At 40.7% G+C, this 20,779-nt stretch overlaps 1 protein-coding gene across 1 annotated transcript in view; it reads right to left on the reverse strand.

Annotated features, from left to right (window-relative positions):
* The window catches only part of MAN1C1 (mannosidase alpha class 1C member 1), a 139,096-nt gene extending 118,576 nt beyond the window's left edge, over positions 1–20,520 (reverse strand). Inside the window, exon 1 of the mRNA XM_040337130.1 lies at positions 19,731–20,520. The gene's annotated coding sequence lies outside the window, so the exon portion shown is untranslated. The remainder of the gene's footprint in view (positions 1–19,730) is intronic.
* Between the last annotated feature and the right edge of the window lie 259 nt (positions 20,521–20,779).

The following is a 20,779-nucleotide window of genomic DNA, read 5'->3' on the forward strand; positions in this document are numbered from 1 at the left end:
ATTAAAACAATAAGACTCAATCAAATTTACAGTAGCTATAAAAAGTATTCACCCTCTTAGATGTTTGCACAGTGGATTTTTTTTTACACTGTTCAACAGAAATAGGCTCTTTAATGCCAAAGTGATTTCAAGTAATTACAATGAATAAACACAAAATAACCGGCTACATAAGTATGCACCTCTTTAATATGATGCACCTTAATAATCACTGGCACAGCTAATTTTTTTGTAAAGTTACATCCTTAGATAAATGAGGGTTAAACTAGTGTGTGTGGTTAAGGAGTTTTAGGTTACAGTATACATACACATGCAAGTGGAAGATTCAATGTCTGGCAAGTTGGCATAACCTATACCTCTAAGGCCCCATACACACGAGAGAATTTATCCGCGGATACGGTCCAGCGGACCGTTTCCACGGATAAATCCTCTCAAAGATTTCCGCAGATTTCTATGCGATGGAGTGTACACACCATCGCATTGAAATCCGCGCGGAAATCCTCTGGCGATGACGTGTCGCGGCGACGGGCGCGACGCTGTCATATAAGGAATTCCACGCATGCGTCAAATCATTACGACGCGTGCGGGGAATCCCTTTGGACGGATGGATCCGGTGAGTCTGTACAGACGAGCGGATCCATCCGTTGGGATGGATTCCAGCAGATGGATTTGTTGTGCATGTCAGCAAATATCCGATCTGCTGGAATCCATCCCAGAGGAGATTTCTCCGCGAAAACAGATCCGCTGGCGTGTACACACCATAGGATCTATCCGCAGAAACCCATTTGCTGGGATTTATCTGCGGATGGATTCTATCGTGTGTATGGGGCCTAAGACAAAAGAACAATCAAAGAAACATAATTGAAAAGCAGAGTCAGGAGATGGATGGATAAGAACATATTCCTTATAGTTACAGTTACATAAGCCATTAGGTAGAGTGCAGTTACATAAGTCATTAAGTAGACCTGAACACAAAAATAACGATGTGTTATGTCATAGGGAACATTTAGAAAAGTTAACTTTGCAAAAGAAATACCCTCAAAATGTTACCTTTTGTCTTGAACCCCTGATCAATAGCAGTGCACTTTCTGGTTTGTGAGGTTACCTAGAAACTCCTGAGCATACAACTTTATAATTGTATATCTGTACCAGATTCAGAAGATTTGAAGTGAGATTTAGTGATGTGACTAATTTTCTGCTCACGGTTCTCTTTGCTGGAGGCTTTGACATGAGGAAGCAAGGCCCTGCCTCTACCAAGATAGCTGCCTCTACCCAGTGCAGAATAAGACAGTTCAGTATTGAAAGGTCAGTAAGTTCAGTAATGGGGTAAGGTCAGCTACAGGGGGACCAGAGGAAATATTGGTGACTAGTCTATTGCCCTCTGCCTGCCTTTTGTTGAGCACAGCTTACAGTTACGGTAACTTACTTTTTAAGAAAATGTAAAAAAAAGTATGGCTCAGCTGTAAATCTTCTAACAACAGGCCATGAACCAAAAATGAGTGAGGGATCCTCAGGATTCTAACTCTACTCTGGTCCAAATAGAATTGAGAAACACAATCTGTGATTTGGTAACTATACACTCTAAAACTTATCTTTATTCAGACTGTACTATGTATTATGTATCCCATTACTATATATTTATTTTCTGTTATAGTTTGCATCATATACCTTTTCCTCCGAAGAAGACCCACATGCAGGGGTCGAAACGCGTCAGGAACAATTTGACTTGAAGATCAGCCAATCATGTTGATCAATGTCATGTAATTTTGATGCTATATCGTCATATGTATGTGTTCTCAATGTTAAACTGTACCAGAGCTCATTGTTTTACAATCAAACTTTTTCTATTCCATTAAAATATTTTTTCTACTTTTTTACAACTACTGGTACGCCTTTGTAATTTCCTACAACAAATAATAATTCTTGCTGCCTAAAAACCCCACTGGGGAACCTGTCCTTTTTCAGGATGTTGGTAAGGTAGGCCATCATAAGACTTATGGCAACTCTAAAGGTGTTACAAGCCTCAATGGTTGAGATTGGAGAACTTTAGCATACAAGTCTTGCCTGTGTGCTTCATGGGTGTGCTTTGTCAAAAAGTGCATGGGAGATTTTGATGTTTTCTAAAGGGGATCCTATTGTCTGGGAGGACCAACATTTACTTTTTGTCCATAATGCCGCATACACACCATCACTTTATGTGATGAAAAAAAACGTCATTTTCTAGTAAAGTAAAAAACAACGTTTTTGAAACTTCAATTTTCAAAGACGAAGTTGCCTACACACCATCGTTTTTTCACAATGCTCTAGCAAAGCGAGGTTACGCTCACCATGTTTTTCCATTGAAGCTCGCTTCATAACTAGCTTCTGGGCATGCGCGGGTGTAAAAACGTTGTTTTAAACAACGTTTTTTGCTACACACGGTCAATTTCTGTGAAGTAAAAAACGACGTTTCGAAAAACGACACATAAAATTGAAGCATGCCTAAAAAAAAATTTGTCGTTTTTCAGAAGACATAAAACTACGTTTTCCCCCACACACAGTCATTTAAAGTGACGTTTTTAAAAACGTCGTTTTTTTTCATCACATAAAGTGATGGTGTGTACGCGGCATAAGACAAAACTCTGTTTAGCACAAGACATACACTGTACATCCTCGCTGAAAAACATGGTGGTGGTGGCAACATCATGCTATATGGGTGTTTGCAGAAGACACCGAAAGGCTTGCGAGAGCAGATGGTAGAATGAATACAGCATAACACAGGAAAATCCTTTTAGAATACTGTATCTCATGCTGTCTGCAAGAAACATAAGCCTTCGGAGGGAGATTTATCTTCCAGCAAGATCATTTATTTTTTTAAGTCTCTTTTTAATTATTTTTTGTATTATATATTTTTTTTTTTAGGTTTTGGCGTGGAGATCACCTTAAAATCCACACCAGAACCATTTTTATTGTTGCACCTTAAGCATCAAAAAAAAAATCACTGCTCTTGAAAAAACAATAGTTTTTAAAAAAAAAATTTTGCATTGATACATGTCCCCCAGGGCAATACGCAGACCCCCATACCATGGGCGTCCGCTGAACTTTTTTCAGGGGGGGGGCATCATTTTAAAGTCATTAATGCTCGGTCCCTTTTTGACAATGTCATGAAGAAGAGGGGCTTGGTCATTATCGCATAAAGCGCAGGCATGCAAAGGTTTGAGAAACCTGATGCAAAAGCTTAATAGAAGGATCAAGCCAAGGATTTAGCCAACATGATGCCCCTTTACAGCAGGCCAGGGTCCCCATACCGGTAGATCCTCCTTAAGAGCATGGTCACCATAGAACCCCCCTTAGAGCAGGCCATAGTTTATTATATTTATTAATCAGGTTATATATTTTTTGGTAACAAAGAATGCAGGTGATCAGGGGTGCATTGCGCTCAGAATGCAGGGATCAGGAGTGAGTTACACTCAGAATGCAGGGATCAGGAGTGTGCTGCGCTCAGAATGCAGGGATCAGGAGTGCGCTGCGCTCAGAATGCAGGGATCAGGAGTGAGTTACACTCAGAATGCAGGGTTACTGTATAGGTTGTTTTCATCAAAATATGGCCGCCCACAACGCAGATGTATTGCAATACATTGCAATACAAAAAGATGTACATTCTCTAACTAGGCTATATTTATATGGGCTGCTGGGCATAATGGACTGGTATGGCTGAGAGTGAGAGACTGAATAACTTCCAGTTCCATACAAAGTGAAGAAGTGGGAAGATTATATAACAAACTGTTACACACACATATATTTTTTCCAGCAATAGCTCAGCTCAGCTGTCCAACTTTACAAGCAGCAAATTGCAATATATAATATTCTCCTCCTAACTGGCGCAGTGGTGTGGCACAGCCTGTGCCACACCACTGTGCCAGGTAGGAGGAGATTATATATTGCAATTTGCTGCTTGTAAACTTGGACAGCTGCCTGAGCTATTGCTGGAAAAATATACTGGTATGTGTGTGTAACAGTTTATGTGGCACTACTGCTGTTACCTGTGGTTCTTCAGCGATAGGCCCAGGGCATGCACTGGCAGCATATTCTCTCTCGTCTCAGCCACTGCATGCCACGCACCTGTGGGAGGAGCCGTCTCCACGCCGGCCGGATCGGCATAGGCATAGCAACATACATTTACACAGGCAGGCATTGCAACACAGGGGGCAAGTCAAGTCAGTGCCATCTTAAGAGCATTATAGGCCCCTGGGCAATACAGTGCACTGGGGCCCCCATCCCTGTCTACATAATCACGCATGAGAATATAAAGTAAATTAGTGACCCGTGACCAGTAAATTAATTCATCAATGACCAGTAAATTAATTCATCAGTGACCAGTAAATTAATTCATCAGTGACCAGTAAATTAATTCATCAGTGACCAGTAAATTAATTCATCAGTGACCAGTAAATTAATTCATCAGTGACTGTGACCAGTAAAATCATTCATCAGTGACCCATGACCAGTAAATTAATTCATCAGTGACTGTGACCAGTAAAATCATTCATCAGTGACCCATGACCAGTAAATTAATTCATCAGTGACTGTGACCAGTAAAATCATTCATCAGTGACCCATGACCAGTAAATTAATTCATCAGTGACTGTGACCAGTAAAATCATTCATCAGTGACCCATGACCAGTAAATTAATTCATCAGTGACCCGTGACCAGTGCAGGACATTCATACATGAGTTACTATGACCAGTGCAGGACATTCATACACGAGTTACTATGACCAGTGCAAGACATTTACCCCCCTCCTACGGAATGCAGTCGGAAGATTTTTTTTAATATACAGCATGGCGGGGGGGGGGGGGGAGGGGGGTAAATGTCCTGCACTGGTCATAGGAACTCGTATTAATGTGCTGCACTGACATTAATACGTGAGTTACTATGACCACTGACCAGTGCACCCTCCTGGCAAGAAAAATGTGAAGGTTTTTGTTGCCAATCCCCAAATGCATGAACTACCATAACCACTTCAGCCCGGACCATTTTGCTGGTCAATGACCAGGCCACTTTTTGCAATTCGGCACTGCGTCGTTTTAACTGACAATCATGCGGTTGTGCGGCGTGGCTCCCAAACATAATTGACGTCCTTTTTTTCCCACAAATAGAGCTTTCTTTTGGTGGTATTTGATCACCTCTGCGGTTTTTATTTTTTTCTAAAAACAAAAATAGAGCGATAATTTTGAAAAAAAATATATATATTTTTACTTTTTGCTGTAATAAATATCCCCCAAAAATATATAAAAAAAAACTTTGTTTTCCTCAGTTTAGGCCGATACGTAGACTTCTACATATTTTTTGTTAAAAAATAAATAAATCGCAATAAGCGTTTATTGATTGGTTTATGCAAAAGTTATAGCGTTTACAAAATAGGGGATAGTTTTAGGGCATTTACATACATTTTTTTTTTTTACTAGTAATGGCGGCGATCTCTCATCTGCATACTCATTTTGGGTCAGAAACTAAGAAGGTTCTGAAGTTTTTGTCTTGGCATGACAGCAAGGTAGTTGGCATTTTCAGAAGTAGAGAGGCTCAACAATAGAAGCCTAAAAACATTTACAGAACAGGTTTCCAATAAGTGAACTGGCAAACATCTGTGTACACACCTGTTTACATCCTAAAAGCTTGAATTTTTATCCATTTGCGCCAATGCTAACTCAGTACATCCCAATGGACATAGTACATGATTGGCTCAATTTGATTTTTACTATGTGAAATTGTTATTACTCCATTTCCAGCCATGAGCCATTTTAGAAAGTGGGTGTTAAACTTGCCTTAACAGCGGCGCTGGCTCCTCTTGGTGAAGCAGAGCAGCTCTCTACGCTCCTCCCATCAGTCCCACGATAATCCCCTCCTGGCGTGAGTGACGTCACGCCGCCAGGACGAGCGCCGGGCGGGACTGTAAAGTGAGCATCATTCATCTATTGGCTGGCGGCAAACAGGGGCGGGAGCGGAGCGGAACGTGTAAACGAATGCAACAGCAGCAACACAGACTGACATGCCACTCACAGACATGAGAGACAGTGTCAATCGGCGCGCAGGCGGCCCTGGATCACCGATCGTGTGCGAGAGGCGGCCGCGGCTCTAGGGGGGGGCGAGCGCCCTGCCTTACCCTATGGAGCGGACGCCCATGCCCCATACCCCTTTTATGGCTAATTACTTGCATACAAGCCTTCAAAATGGGCACTCCCATAGACTTCAATGGGGTTTGCCGTTCCAGTTAGAACTTTTCCCCTGTTCGGAATTTCTGCTGCAAGTGGGGCATTCTGCCCATCTACTTCTAACCCTCTCGTATTGAATTATATTTTTGCTGTCTTGTCTCCCTTTATACTGCGCAAACTGTTGGGGCTAAATGCTATAAATCCTGTATAATAATAATAATAATAATCAGAGCTTTTTTTCTCAGAAAATAGGTGCAGGAACCACGACCCCGTTCAGATTTCAAAAACAGTAGAAGAGTCTTAAAGGGGCATTAAATATCAGGATTGCATTACATAAAGAGTGCAGAGTTCAGGTGGTTACACACAGAGTGCAGAGTTGTCACTTGTAAACACAGAAACCAGACTTCTGTGTTTACAAGTGATTGTGGTGAGCCGGGACCAAAGGGTCTGAGCCAGAGGTGGTGGAACTGAGTTCCCGCTGAAAAAAAGGCCTGATAATTATAATAATAATAATAATAATAATAATAGGAAGAAGAAGAAAAAGCCAAAACTTCACAAGAATGGTTTTAAAAAATAAAACAAACTGCTTCCACAGATCTCCCCCCACCACAATATATCCCAGGGTCCGCTATCCCACTTGCAGGCCCAGGACCCGCATGATGGATGTTGCTTGGCAGAGGGAAGGTAGACCAGCAAATGTCTGCTTAATGATCTCCCCCAGCTAGTAAGAATTCAGAAGCAACAAGCACTTTATCACTTTCGATTTCTGCTGTCACTTTCATGCTGTGGAAGAAGCTAATGGAAAGTGATCTGTGCTACATTAGCTTCACTGGAATGCAGGGGAAGGTTAAGGATTCATTTCTTGGATAAGTCAGATGGTGTAATAATATAAATAATATAACATTTCCTATATTGGTCATGTTACCAATTAGTATATGTGAGCATAACTATGAAAGTTTCCATTAACTATATACAGTATATCCCCAATACACTATTTTGAAAAGAATTGCAGATCTACTTTAAAAACGCTGAACATTTCTGACAGTGGGTGTTTTGCAGTAGTCTACTCCTTCTGTGGGTACATCACCTCCACTTTTATCTTGATGCAAGGAGGAGGCATGGTGATGGCTCAGACTCTGACAAAAGGCTTCATTACTCAATAAGTTGCACTGGAATGTTAAAACAAATTTGAGCCATCTGTGTGATTTCTTTGTATTATGTCACACTCTCTTGTCTTGTGTGGAGTGCATTGAATGCAATAGATAATGGCTTTCTATACCTGCATTTTGTGCGCTTGATTCACATTCTTTCACAGCATACATTTTTTTGTAATACATCATGCTGGTTTTCTTCTTTGTGCGTGATTTATGAGCATACATATGTGAACAATAAATGTCTATACAGAAGCACTTCTAATATACATACACCGTGTTTGAAATTGCAGTTATATGTTTTTCTAGGTCTTAGATTATCTAATTAAATCCCCATCATAAAAAGAAGATCATTTCTATTAAACTGCTGTAAAATATCAAGAGTTGGAATACAGCAAAATACATTGTCACATTCCTGATGCTTATTTTGTGTGCCAGTAATAGCCACAGCGCATGCATCATTAAAATTATACATGTGGATTTTCTTTATTCAGAACATTCAGATTTGAAATGGAATTATTTCTCTTACACTGCTTTTAGGAAGCATTGGGAAGCACTGTGACCTGCTTAAATGGCTCAGGGATTGGAACCTTATCCTTCTTCTAAAATTATATCATTGTCCAAGTCACAATACAGAGTTGAGGCTGACATATATATCAGCTGTTTGCTTAACTGAGAAACACCCAGTACTGTAAACATGTTCCACCCCATTAAGTGCTTTCAAGCGTTTCTTGATGTGAATTTGATTTATTCTTCAGTATATCATGGAACTATTGCTAAGGGAATGAGCTATCTGGGTATTGGTTCTGCTAACACAGCAGCCAAAAGCAAACCAATGCATTGCTACCCAAGTGTAGAATCAGGGCCGGATTCCAGACAGGGCCAACAAGGCCAGGCCTCGGGGCGGCAGTATGTGCAGGGGCGGAACTGTGGCGGAGAAGACACTTTCACCACTTTCACTTCGGGAGTTCCCCCCTGTCATGTCACGGATGGTGAGAGGAGAGAAAACTGAGGGAAGAGGTGAGCACCCCCCCCAGTTCTCTATGCAATTTGTGGCAGCAGCACCCCCCCCCCCCACCTCTCAATGTCATATTCGGCAGCAGCACACCCCCCCCCCCCCCCCCCACGGGGCGGCATTGAAGGACCTGGCCTTGGGGCGGCAAAGGGAGTAAATCCGGGCCTGTGTAGAATGCTTGTGCTCATGTCCTTCCATAAGTGTGGGCCAAACATATGGGCCTATAGACATAGGCGTGCGCACAGGGTGTGCCGGGTGTGCCCAGGCACACCCTAATCATGTGCATTAGTGTTATTGCTCTGTGTAGCAGCAGGAACATGGGAAAGATCTCCCTCTTACCGGCTCTGCCATAAGAGAAGTGTTTATGCTCTTGCCTTTCACTGTGTCTGCAGGCAGATCAATGTGCCGAGGTCATATATATATATATATATATATATAATATGTATATGTAGACACATACACATGCATGTGTGTTTGAGCTTAAAGGTGCACACCCTAATGCAATAGGCTGCACACACCTATGCCTATAAAGTAGGCAGTAAAGTAAAGTGAAGCAAATCATTAAGGCTGAATAGAGATAGGCCCATATTTTCCTAAGACAATTTTGACAGGAAGATGTCACCCTCATAGATGTAAATGAAAAGCTGAGGGCTGCAATATGTCACCATCGCAGACAGCAGTTACAGCAATATACAGTGCCTTGCGAAAGTATTCGGCCCCCTTGAACTTTGCAACCTTTTGCCACATTTCAGGCTTCAAACATAAAGATATAAAACTGTAATTTTTTTTGAACAAACAACAAGTGGGACACAATCATGAAGTGGAACGAAATTTATTGGATATTTCAAACTTTAACAAATAAAAAACTGAAAAATTGGGCGTGCAAAATTATTCAGCCCCTTTACTTTCAGTGCAGCAAACTCTCTCCAGAAGTTCAGTGAGGATCTCTGAATGATCCAATGTTGACCTAAATGACTAATGCTGATAAATAGAATCCACCTGTGTGTAATCAAGTCTCCGTATAAATGCACCTGCACTCTGATAGTCTCAGAGGTCCGTTTAAAGCGCAGAGAGCTTAATGAAGAACAAGGAACACACCAGGCAGGTCCGAGATACTGTTGTGGAGAAGTTTAAAGCCGGATTTGGATACAAAAAGATTTCCCAAGCTTTAAACATCCCAAGGAGCACTGTGCAAGCGATAATATTGAAATGGAATGGAGTATCAGACCGCTGCAAATCTACGAAGAGCTGGCCGTCCCTCTAAACTTTCAGCTCATACAAGGAGAAGACTGATCAGAGATGCAGCCACGAGGCCCATGATCACTCTGGATGAACTGCAGAGATCTACAGCGAAGGTGGGAGACTCTGTCCATAGGACAACAATCAGTCCCTTTATACTGCACAAATCTGGCCTTTATGGAAAAGGGGCAAGAAGAAAGCCATTTCTTAAAGATATCCATAAAAAGTGTAGTTTAAAGTTTGCCACAAGCCACCTGGGAGACACACCAAACATGTGGAATAAGGTGCGCTGGTCAGATGAAACCAAAATCGAACTTTTTGGCAACAATGCAAAACGTTATGTTTGGCGTAAAAGCAACACAGCTCATCACCCTGAACACACCATCCCCACTGTCAAACATGGTGGTGGCAGCATCATGGTTTGGGCCTGCTTTTCTTCAGCAGGGACAGGAAAGATGGTTAAAATTGATGGGAAGATGGATGGAGCCAAATATAGGACCATTCTGGAAGAAAACCTGATGGAGTCTGCAAAAGACCTGAGACTGGGACGGAGATTTGTCTTCCAACAAGACAATGATCCAAAACAAAGCAAAATCTACAATGGAATTATTCACAAATGAACATATCCTGGTGTTAGACTTACAGCTGTAATCGCAGCAAAAGGTGGCGCTACAAAGTATTAACTTAAGGGGGCTGAATAATTTTGCACGCCCAATTTTTCCGTTTTTTATTTGTTAAAAAAGTTTGAAATATCCAATAAATTTCGTTCCACTTCATGATTGTGTCCCACTTGTTGTTGATTCTTCAAAAACAAATTACAGTTTTATATCTTTATGTTTGAAGTCTGAAATGTGGCAAAAGGTCGCAAAGTTCAAGGGGGCCGAATACTTTCGCAAGGCACTGTATACTTGGTACTTTGAAAGGTAAAGTGACGAGCGCAATGAATATGACTGAGTAATCAAAGTGTTAATCAGTGAACATTGATAATAAACTAAAATTGAAACAAAGTGCTAAAAAATATAAAAACATCAATAATGAATAAAAACGTTCAGCCAGCAAGTGGCCAGTGAAAAAAAAAAAAAAAAAAAAAAAAAAAAAGTGTGCACAAAAATAGCTGCAAAAGTCAGCAGGCAAACATAAATATGAAGCCTAAATCAGTCCTGGAATAATAGGCTAACAATACAGCCTTTATACGTGCATAAAAGTGTAGGAAGTTCCATAAAGACAAAAATAAATATAAACTTCTCCAATAGTGATAGACAAATGTTTAAAATCTTCTCATGTGGGTCTTCAAATAATGTGGGCTCACAATGCGCTTACCTTCCCAAGGTAGTAATCAAGCCTTGATTAAATGGATATCCACAAGGGGTGTTGTTGAATCTGCAACTAGCTGTGGATGTTCAGGGCGTCCTGTATAATCCAATGTTTGTAGGCTCCAGATTTCTATTTGGCAGCGGTGGTGCTCAGCATGGGGAAATAAAAAAGGTAGCTTCCCATAGTGTAGTAAACCAAGGCTAATTTATTGGTAAAAACGCTAACAAGTGCATTTTAAAAGATCAAAGAAAACGAAACTAAGAAACAGCTGATGACAGCTTACTGATGTATTGCTTCAAAAATCAGTCCGTCCCTTACATGTTACACCACGTCACGTGGCTTCACTGGCCACTTGCTGGCTGAACGTTTTTATTCATTATTGATGTTTTTATATTTTTTAGCACTTTGTTTCAATTTTAGTTTATTATCAATGTTCACTGATTAACACTTTGATTACTCAGTCATATTCATTGCGCTCGTCACTTTACCTTTCACTATTTTATTGTATTTCTATTTGATATTTATACATTATTAGATTGAGCAGCATCATCACTTTTAGTTCATTACTATTATTTTACTTCACATCTTAAGCTTTACTAGGTAGGCGCAAGAGCACCCTCACTTTATCATACTTGGTACTTTGTCAGGTTGGGATTTGCTTGAAGAGACATTTTCCTACAATCGGAAAAATCTTCCTTTGCAATAATGGCCACCACCAACTACCTGAGGCACACTCTTCTACCTCATGTCATATACGCCCAATTGATAGGACACTTAGCGACCAGTCCTAAAATTCACTTTACTGTAGCTACATTATGGAACAATATGAATTTAAAGTGGATTTAAACCCTCCATACACCCAGTTAAGTGAACAGCCTCAGATTATACACAGAGATGAACCAGATCTCCCTACATAAGTTTTACATCCATATCTGCTGTCTTCACATTTATATACTGTTTAGAAAGTTCAGATTGTGTTGGGAAATCTTCTTTTCATGGTTAACACAGAGCGTGATGTCTGGGCATACATCATAGGCAGAGACTCTCAAAGGTGTTTTGCAACAGGGCCAGCTCCCTGCTAATCTAATTTAGCAACCTCCCTGGACAGAAATTTCAGGCTGCTTTTATCTGATGTGTCTGAGAATTTGTCAGGAGTTATCAAGCTGATAACAGAGGAACGGTTCAGAGGAGAGCTATAAGACTTAGCTCTTTGAAGGGAGATAACAAAATACTGCAGATATATGTGCCCAAACTGGTTTGCTCAGTGTATCAATGGTATATGCAGAAAAGAGAGAAGAGTGGCCACATAGCGTGATTCCGTTTGATAGATTAAAAATTTATTTTTATTCACAGCTATCAAACTTACATTTGGCTGGAGTTAAAAGAGCTCTTGTATGCAAATGGGGCGGCAGTGGAGGACTCCACTGCCACCCCATTTGCATACAAGAGCTCTTTTAACTCCAGCCAAATGTAAGTTTGATAGCTGTGAATAAAAATACATTTTTAACCTATCAAACGGAATTACGCTATGTGGCCACTCTTCTCTCTTTTCTGCATATACCATTGATACACTGAGCAAACCAGTTTGGGGATTCTATTGCAAGTACAGCTTCCAGCTTGTTCCTATATACTCATCCCATTGAAAGATATGCTGATTGGCTAAGCGCATGACTCCTGCCAAGGATCGTCCATGACATCTGTCATTCAAAGCTTTGTTTGACTTTCGGTGGCATACGTCATCGTAAGTTAACGAGTTCCGGTAAGCCTGCATTTTTCTCGGTGGTGGGATTATCACACTGAAGAAGTCACGCATTTGCATCCATTCACTCATTCACTTAATTGACTTAGATGTTTATGAACTTTTTCACCCAATAGCAATCTGGTCACTATAGTTTTGTGTTTGGTTATCAGCCAACAGGTGCAACAGACCACCATGCATCACGTGCCAGTCGGCACATTCCTTGTTCCTCCCTGCACAGGGACTCTTATATGATTTATGCACATTTTATTCATTATTGGTATGCGTGTCATATTTTTATATTGTATGGTATTTGATTTCCGTTACTGTTACTCATTTCAAACCTCGACGCCAGAACCTTAGTAAGGATCTTCAGATCTGTATTAAGCAGTGCAATAGGACGGTAGGATGAGCACTCCAACGGGTCCTTGCCCGGCTTCAAAAGGAGCACCATGTACGCCTCCCATCATGGATTCCGGTAGTGCTCCCTTCTCCCAGCAACACCCAAAAAGCCGGTTCGATCTGGGTGCCAGTTGAGATTTGTACGCTCTGTAGAAGTCCGCCGGGAAACCATCCGGACCCGGCGCCTTCTGCGGAGGAAAAGCCTGCATAGCTGCCTCTATCTGGATAATCGATATGGGCTTATCTAAAGACACAGCATCCTCATCCGACAGACGTGGTATGGCTACGTCCCTTAACAACTCGTCCAACTCAGCGGAGTCATACGCCGGGATGTGCGATTATAAAAGCGGAGTAGTAATTTACAAATTCATCTAGAATTTCCGAGGGATCCGTAATCAAAGAAACACCCCACACCCCTCACCGCAGGTATACTAACCGTCGTTTTCTGTTTCGCCGCGAGATTGGACAGCAACTTACCATTCTTGTCCCCTTCCGTAAAAAGTTTCTGCCCTCCTTCTCACCTCAGTATGCGCCAAATTCGAGAAATGTAAGGCAACTGCGCGCCTAGCCGCCAGTAAGGACACATAGTTTGCTTCTGAGGGAGAGTCTGCATGTGCTTTACCACTCTCCTGCTCTTTGGCCGTCAGGAACTCACTCTCCTGATTATGGTCCCTCCTGGCCGACTTTATGGCAGAGATACACTCTCCCCTTGTCGCTGCCTTGAAAGCATCCCATACCACTGGAGGTTCAGCCAAACCCTCATTAGCCTCCCAATAAGTAGCCATGGAATTTTTAAGGTGGTCAACTACCTGATCTTCCAATAACCATTCCGGCGACAGTCTCCAGCCCCCCCTCTTTCCTCCCTTCGGGAAGGCCAAGGTGGCCACAAGTGGATTATGGTCCGAGGAGCCCCCCGCCAAATACTCCATCATGAATACATTTTGCAAAACAGGGGCACTACCGAATGCTAGATCTATCCTAGCTGCGGATCTATGGGTAGAAGACAGATGAACAGCATCGGGAAATGCAAATAAGGGCCCAGTGCGCCTGCCAGGTCTCTGTGACCGTGCCCGCGGAACCCGCATACTCGATGTCCGCCAGTGTCCTGCAATCGGGTCACGGAATGACAGAATGGGGGATGCCTTTGTAAACAAGGCATCTCCCTGTTCTGCCTGGTGACAGGACACTGATCGTCTGCAACCTCTCATTGGAAGCAGCGATCTGTGATGTCATGGCAAGCCACGCCCCCTAACAGTTAGAATCACTCCCTAGGACACACTTAACCCCTTCCCGCCCCTTAGTGGTTAACTCATTCATTGCCAGTCACATTTATACAGTAATCAGTGCAATTTTATAGCACTGACACTGTATAAATGTGAATGGTCCCAAAATAGTGTCAAAAGTGTCCGATGTGTCCGCCATAATGTCACAGTCACGAAAAAAAATTGCAGATCGCCACCATAACAAGTAAAAAAAAAATATAATAAAAATGCCATAAAACGACCCCCTATTTTGTAGACGCTATAACTTTTGCGCAAACAAATCAATATACGCTTATTGCGATTTTATTTTACCAAAAATATGTAGAAGAATACGTATCGGCCTAAACTGAGAAAAATATATTATATTTTTTTTAAATTGGGGATATTTATTATAGCAAAAAATCCAAAATATTGCTTTATTTTCAAAATTGTCGCCCTTACTTACAGCAGCACGAGAGAGAGAAAGAGAGCGCGCACATCTGTGTTATCTACGTTGTCATAACAACGGGCGAGAAATTCCTCCGCCGCTGCGCGCTGTTATGACAACGGCACAAACAATCGCCGCTACGAGCGGCGCTCTAATGCGCACGCACAAGATCCAGAGGTTACCCAGCATGCACCTCTGCACGGAGAAGAGTAAAAAAAAAAAATGTACTGGGCTTCAGATGCCCACACCGAGGATGGAAACGGCCACATCTTACAATACAGCAAATGAGGCAAGTTTTAAATTAATTTAGCGATCGATGGGGCATTGTGTTTGACTAACATTAATGTGATCTTTAGTAATATACTATTTAAATGGCAAAAAAAAAAAAAACGTGACCGGAACCCCGCTTTAAGCCATATGGTGTACTGAAATGTGCTGGTGCAATTTATTTACTAGGAAGGACTCCCAATTACAAATCCATTGCTGCTTTAATAACATTTGTGGTTATTATATGAGTTTCACCGTAATCACTTGCTTTCCTAGTCTTGAAAGCCACTGAACTCCAAGTTTAGCACTACATGGGAAATTGCAGTAGCTCTACTAAAACCTCTAGCCTATGGATGCTAAAGAGATGGAATAAATTGCCCTCTATGGCATAAGCTACACAAGCTGTATATATTAGCACTGTCCGATCATTTGAGGTTAAAGGGGTTGTAAAGGTTTGTTTTTTATTTTCTAAATAGGTTCCTTTAAGCTAGTGCATTGTTGGTTTACTTACCTTTTCCTTTGATTTCCCTTCTAAATGTTTTTTCTTCTTTGTCTGAATTTCTCACTTCCTGTTTCTCCTCAGTAAGCTGTTCTGGCTGACTAACCCCCATGGATGATTGGGGCAAGCTTACTAAGGGGAAACAGGAAGTGAGAAATTCAGACAAAGAAATTTTTTTTTAGAAGGGAAATCGAATGAAAAGGTAAGTGAACCAACAATGCACTAGCTTAAATAGAAATAGAAAATAAAAAACAAACCTTTACAACCCCTTTTAATTACCACTACATCCTAAATGCGTAATTTAGATTACGGGAAACCATTTGTTCCTTTGGTTTAGCAATAGCTTGCTACTTTTGGCCCTTTTTTAATACAGCTATCATTTATTAGCATTTTACAGCTCAAAAAATGCTTTTGTCAGTAATTATAATGTGAGCACACACGGATGCTTGCAGCATCGCTTTGCCTCAATGAAAATAACCAGGGCAACGTTTATTGGGCTCCTTGCTGTGTTGGTGCTAATAATAAAGGCAATGAGAATATAGTGTTCATTAGTGATTTTTTTTTTGTGGTATTGAAGTCTATTTTAATTTTAGCCTACACCTTGGGTCAGTTTTTGGTGATCTTACATGAACATTCTAGATTGTAAGCTCTAACGAGCAGGGCCCTCTGATCCCTCCTGTATTGAATTGTACTTTAACTGTACTGTCTTCCCTGATGTTGTAAAGCGCTGCACAAACTGTTGGCTCTTTATAAATCCTGTATAATAATAATACCCTGGCAAAAAAAAAGGGTAACACACAGACTGACCGGGAATAACTTAATAGAATTGTAAAAAAAAGAAAAGTACATGTTGTTAACCACACAAACAGGTTGCTGAGGTTAACAGCCCACTCATTTTCCTGTGTTCCATAATTTTTTATTTTGATATTATTTATCCCCAAAAAATAACTAGCTTGGTTCTTATGGTAAACTTAATCTGCAGTAAAGAACTTTTATGAATAATTTCAGTTTACAGAAAATTCTTGAAGTCAAATAAACAATAATTATCCCATCTCTTTCTGAATGCTTTTCTACATGACAGAATACGTCAATCACACAGAATTCTTTTTACTGTCAAGAAGTATGATGTCCATTACAATATTACATTTTTTATGTTTATTAAAACACTAAAATTGTGTTGGTAATATAAGCGCATATTAATTTAAAAAGAAAAGTTACAGCGAAAGAAATGTACTAAACATAGGTGTGCGCAGCCTATTGCATTAGGGTGTGCACCCCAAAGCTCAAACCTATTTGCATGTGTATATACAGTATACTGATGGTGTCAGCAGAGCGGTGGGAGGTGTCAGTAGGGCAGAGATTGGTGTCAGTAGGGCAGTGGACAGTGTTAGTAGTTTTTTATTTTTATTATATATTTATTTTAGGAGCCCCATTAGGGAGCTTTGGTGAAATATCAGGGGTCTATTTCTGTGCATCACTGCATGTTTAACGCAGTATATTCCACTGTGTTACTGCACATTTAATGCAGCATATTTCTGTGCATTACTGCATGTTTAACGCAGTATATTCCAGTGTGTTACTGCACGTTTAATGCAGCATATTTCTGTGCATTACTGCATGTTTAACGCAGTATATTCCAGTGTGTTACTGCACGTTTAATGCAGCATATTTCTGTGCATTACTGCACGTTTACCGTTCTATATTTCGGTGTGTTATGTGCCATTTAATGCTGTATTTTTCTGTGCGTTATTGCACGTTTAACACAGTATACTTCGGTGCAATCTGCACCACACAGGGTGATTAGGGTGTGCCCAGGCACACCTGTCACACCCTGTGTGTACGCCTATGGTACTAAAATATTTAATGTAAAGCATGCTTCAGGAAACAAAACTGAATATACAATACTGGATGCTGAAATTATATTGGGAAGGGGTTATTAGTATCAGTAATCAAAGGGATATTACAAATACTATGGGGTCAAATTATCAAGATTCATACCTTTTTTATTCAATAAATGTGAGAATCTTGGTTGAAAGTTGTGTGGCTCGTGGGTGAAAACATTGAAAAATAGACCCCCTGTGTGATTTTCTTAATATAATATTTTACTGAATCAAAATGTTACAGCTCACATTTTTAGGTATCATGCTTGAAGAAAATGGATGCAATGGCTGCTGACATCAAGTTACTTTCTAGAAGTCACCCCTTCCAATGCAAGTTACAAAATGAAGGGAAGAATCCAATTTGTCATGGGCAACACCAACACTTGCAAGTATATATTCTGGGCATACAGTACTGAAATAAAAATATTTGTACCATATGTAATATTAAATATGAAATTATTCAAGCCATTTTATTGGATAATATTAAAGGGGTTGTAAAGGTTTGTTTTTTATTTTCTAAATAGCTCCTTTAAGCTAGTGCATTGTTGGTTCACTTATCTTTTCCTTCAATTTCCCTTCTAAATGTTTTTTTCTTTGTCTGAATTTCTCACTTCCTGTTCCTCCTCAGTAAGCTGTTCTGGCTGACTAACCCCCAGCCAGATGATGGGGGCAAGCTTACAGGAAGTGAGAAAAACATTTATAAGGGAAATCGAAGAAAAAGGTAAGTGAACCAACAATGCACTAGCTTAAAGGGATTGTAAAGGTTTGTTTTGTTATTTTATAAATAGGTTTCTTTAAGCTAGTGCATTGTTGGTTCACTTACTTTTTCCTTCGATTTCCCTTCGAAATTTTTTTTTTTCCTTTGTCTGAATTTCTCACTTCCTGTTTCTCCTCAGTAAACTTGCCACCATCACCTGAGCGGTGGTTAGTCAGCCAGAACAGCTTACTGGACAACTTACTGAGAGGGAACAGGAAGTGAGAAATTCAGATAAAGAAAAAAAACATTTAGAAGGGAAATGGAAGGAAAAGGTAAGTGAACCAACAATGCACTAGCTTAAAGGAACCTATTTGGAAAATAACAAAACAAACCTTAACAACCCCTTTAAGTCATATGTAAAATTAAAAGGATATCCTAACAGTTGATAAAACGTATTATCCAATGTGACGGCTCCTGTTATAATGGCTTATAATTTTAAGAATTCACAAGCTTACCATACAATGTTAATATCACTTCACAAAATCTGTTTTTTGTTATTAAAAAAATAGAAGCTTTCCTTTTTATAATGACATATTAGCGCTTCTTTGTTACTGTCTAAAATAGGAACCGTCTATACTGCTCAGTACTAACCAGTCGTTGCCAGGGGCAACGCTAAATGTTTTAGGCAACTTGATAAAAACGAGGGGCATTAACATGTGTCATGTGTTCCCATTGTGAGCGGGAACAGCTAGGGAACAATTAAAAGGCACTGGGTAAAGTAGTTATTCCTGCGCTACAGTGGAAACTATGTGTGCAGAGGGTAAAGGTGCGGCATCTACCGTATGGGCCAACCACTACCCACAGTGAGACATGGGGAAAAAAAATCAAGAGATGGTGTTGCGCTCTATTGGAGCGCAACACCATCTCTTGATTTTTTCCAATAAAAAGCCACTGCTACTGTTGTGTATAAAGCTTTAAATGACAGAATTGGGGACAAAAAACTGTAAGACATTAATAACTGCTTTAAGATATCAAGAGCTGTCAATATTGTCCTAAGCTTAGCAGCTTATTACATCGGGAACCTGTGTGATTTCATCCCAGCCAGTCCAACTATTGATTAAGGGGCAGGAGCCAATTGTCATTACTGGATTCACATGAAATCCCCCTCCATATTACCATTACATTTCTGGATCAATAGATATATAGGTGCTTAAAAATGCACATCCAATCTGTCTCGGCACTTAGAATTGACAGGAGAGAAATAAAAAAGAAGCAATATATATGCAGGTTACCAGTGTAGGAGATGGTCTCCAGAAAAGAGCAGTAAACAGCAAAATCCATGGAATCCGAAGCGGTTAAAGCTCAATAATAGCAGGAACAGAACATAAACACGATCGTCAGGAAACAATCAAGTGCAGCAGTTGTGTAAATGGGAAACTTAATAAAAAATAAGAGGCATATTTATCAGCCTGTGATTGCAGCTGGCAGACAAGAGGCGGTGTGGGTGACCACTGTGCCCCCTGGCAGTGGAGTGCTGCCTCCAACAAAGGAGGACAGCTTAAGGCACAAGCAGTGTAGTGATTATGCAGGTCGAATTCTAACAGCACTGCCATGGGAGCTCTGCTTTTCTACGCCATTTATTCCCTTACCTTGCATCTATTGCTGGAAACGTCTGCAGGATCAGGAGCCACTTCTTTTCAAAGCAGGCAATGCCTCTGTCTCTCCATCAGATCTGCATGCTCCATTTGGGAAATCACTAGGGGATGCTTTAACCCTGCGATGCATATCTATCTGGACTGAGCACTTTAGATCGCGCCGATACAAAAATCCAGATATTGCATATAGATGCTCTGTCTGCTGAAAAATCAGTGTGCATTATTTATACAAAAAAAAGATGAAATGTGTCAGATGCACTGAATAAATGATGAATGTTGCTGGTTGGTCCTTCTAGAGATGCAATGCTTGCTCAAAGTGTGTGTTCATTTGCTTGCTGTAGTAGGAATCACACTAAGGTACCACATTTAAATCCCCCTAGAAGACAGTTTAGGAGGTTAGATGTAAACCAGGCTGTAATTGGTTAGCTTTAAGCAAGCTTGGATTGGTCAAGTAGAAGGCTTTCCTATAGGCTGGCCTTAATGTGATTGTTCTGATGGTCTTTACATGTCAAGGGGGGGTTGTGTGCAGCTTGAGGTTGGAGACTATCCCTTCTCTGGTTCACAGGGAGCCAAGGGATGGCAGCCTAGCGAAGCAGCAGACATCAGTACAGTCCATAAAGAACGGCTTCCTAATATCACTAATTAAGCTAAGCAGTGCTTTGTTTCTTCACAGTTCATTTTAGATTGGGAATATACACAGATGTGTAATTACAAAATTACAACCCCAGCCATGTATAATGTTGCAGGAGTCGTTTGACAGGGAAGCAAAGAGAAAACAAAAGCAACTCATTTGCACAATTGCATTAGAATTTAATTAGAGGCAAACATGCCAACCTTTATTTTAAAGAACTGTCCAAGGTAAATGAAATACTGTACGGTGGTACAAGTCATTCTGTGTTCATTTTATTACTTCTTAACCACTTGCTTACTGGGCACTTTAACCCCCTTCGTGCCCAGGCGAAATTTCAGCTTCCGGCACTGCGTCGCTTTAACTGACATTTGCGCGGTCGTGCGACGTGGCTCCCAAACAAAATTGACGTCCT

Source organism: Rana temporaria, chromosome 2, assembly GCF_905171775.1.
Source record: "Rana temporaria chromosome 2, aRanTem1.1, whole genome shotgun sequence".
Classification (NCBI taxonomy): domain Eukaryota; kingdom Metazoa; phylum Chordata; class Amphibia; order Anura; family Ranidae; genus Rana; species Rana temporaria.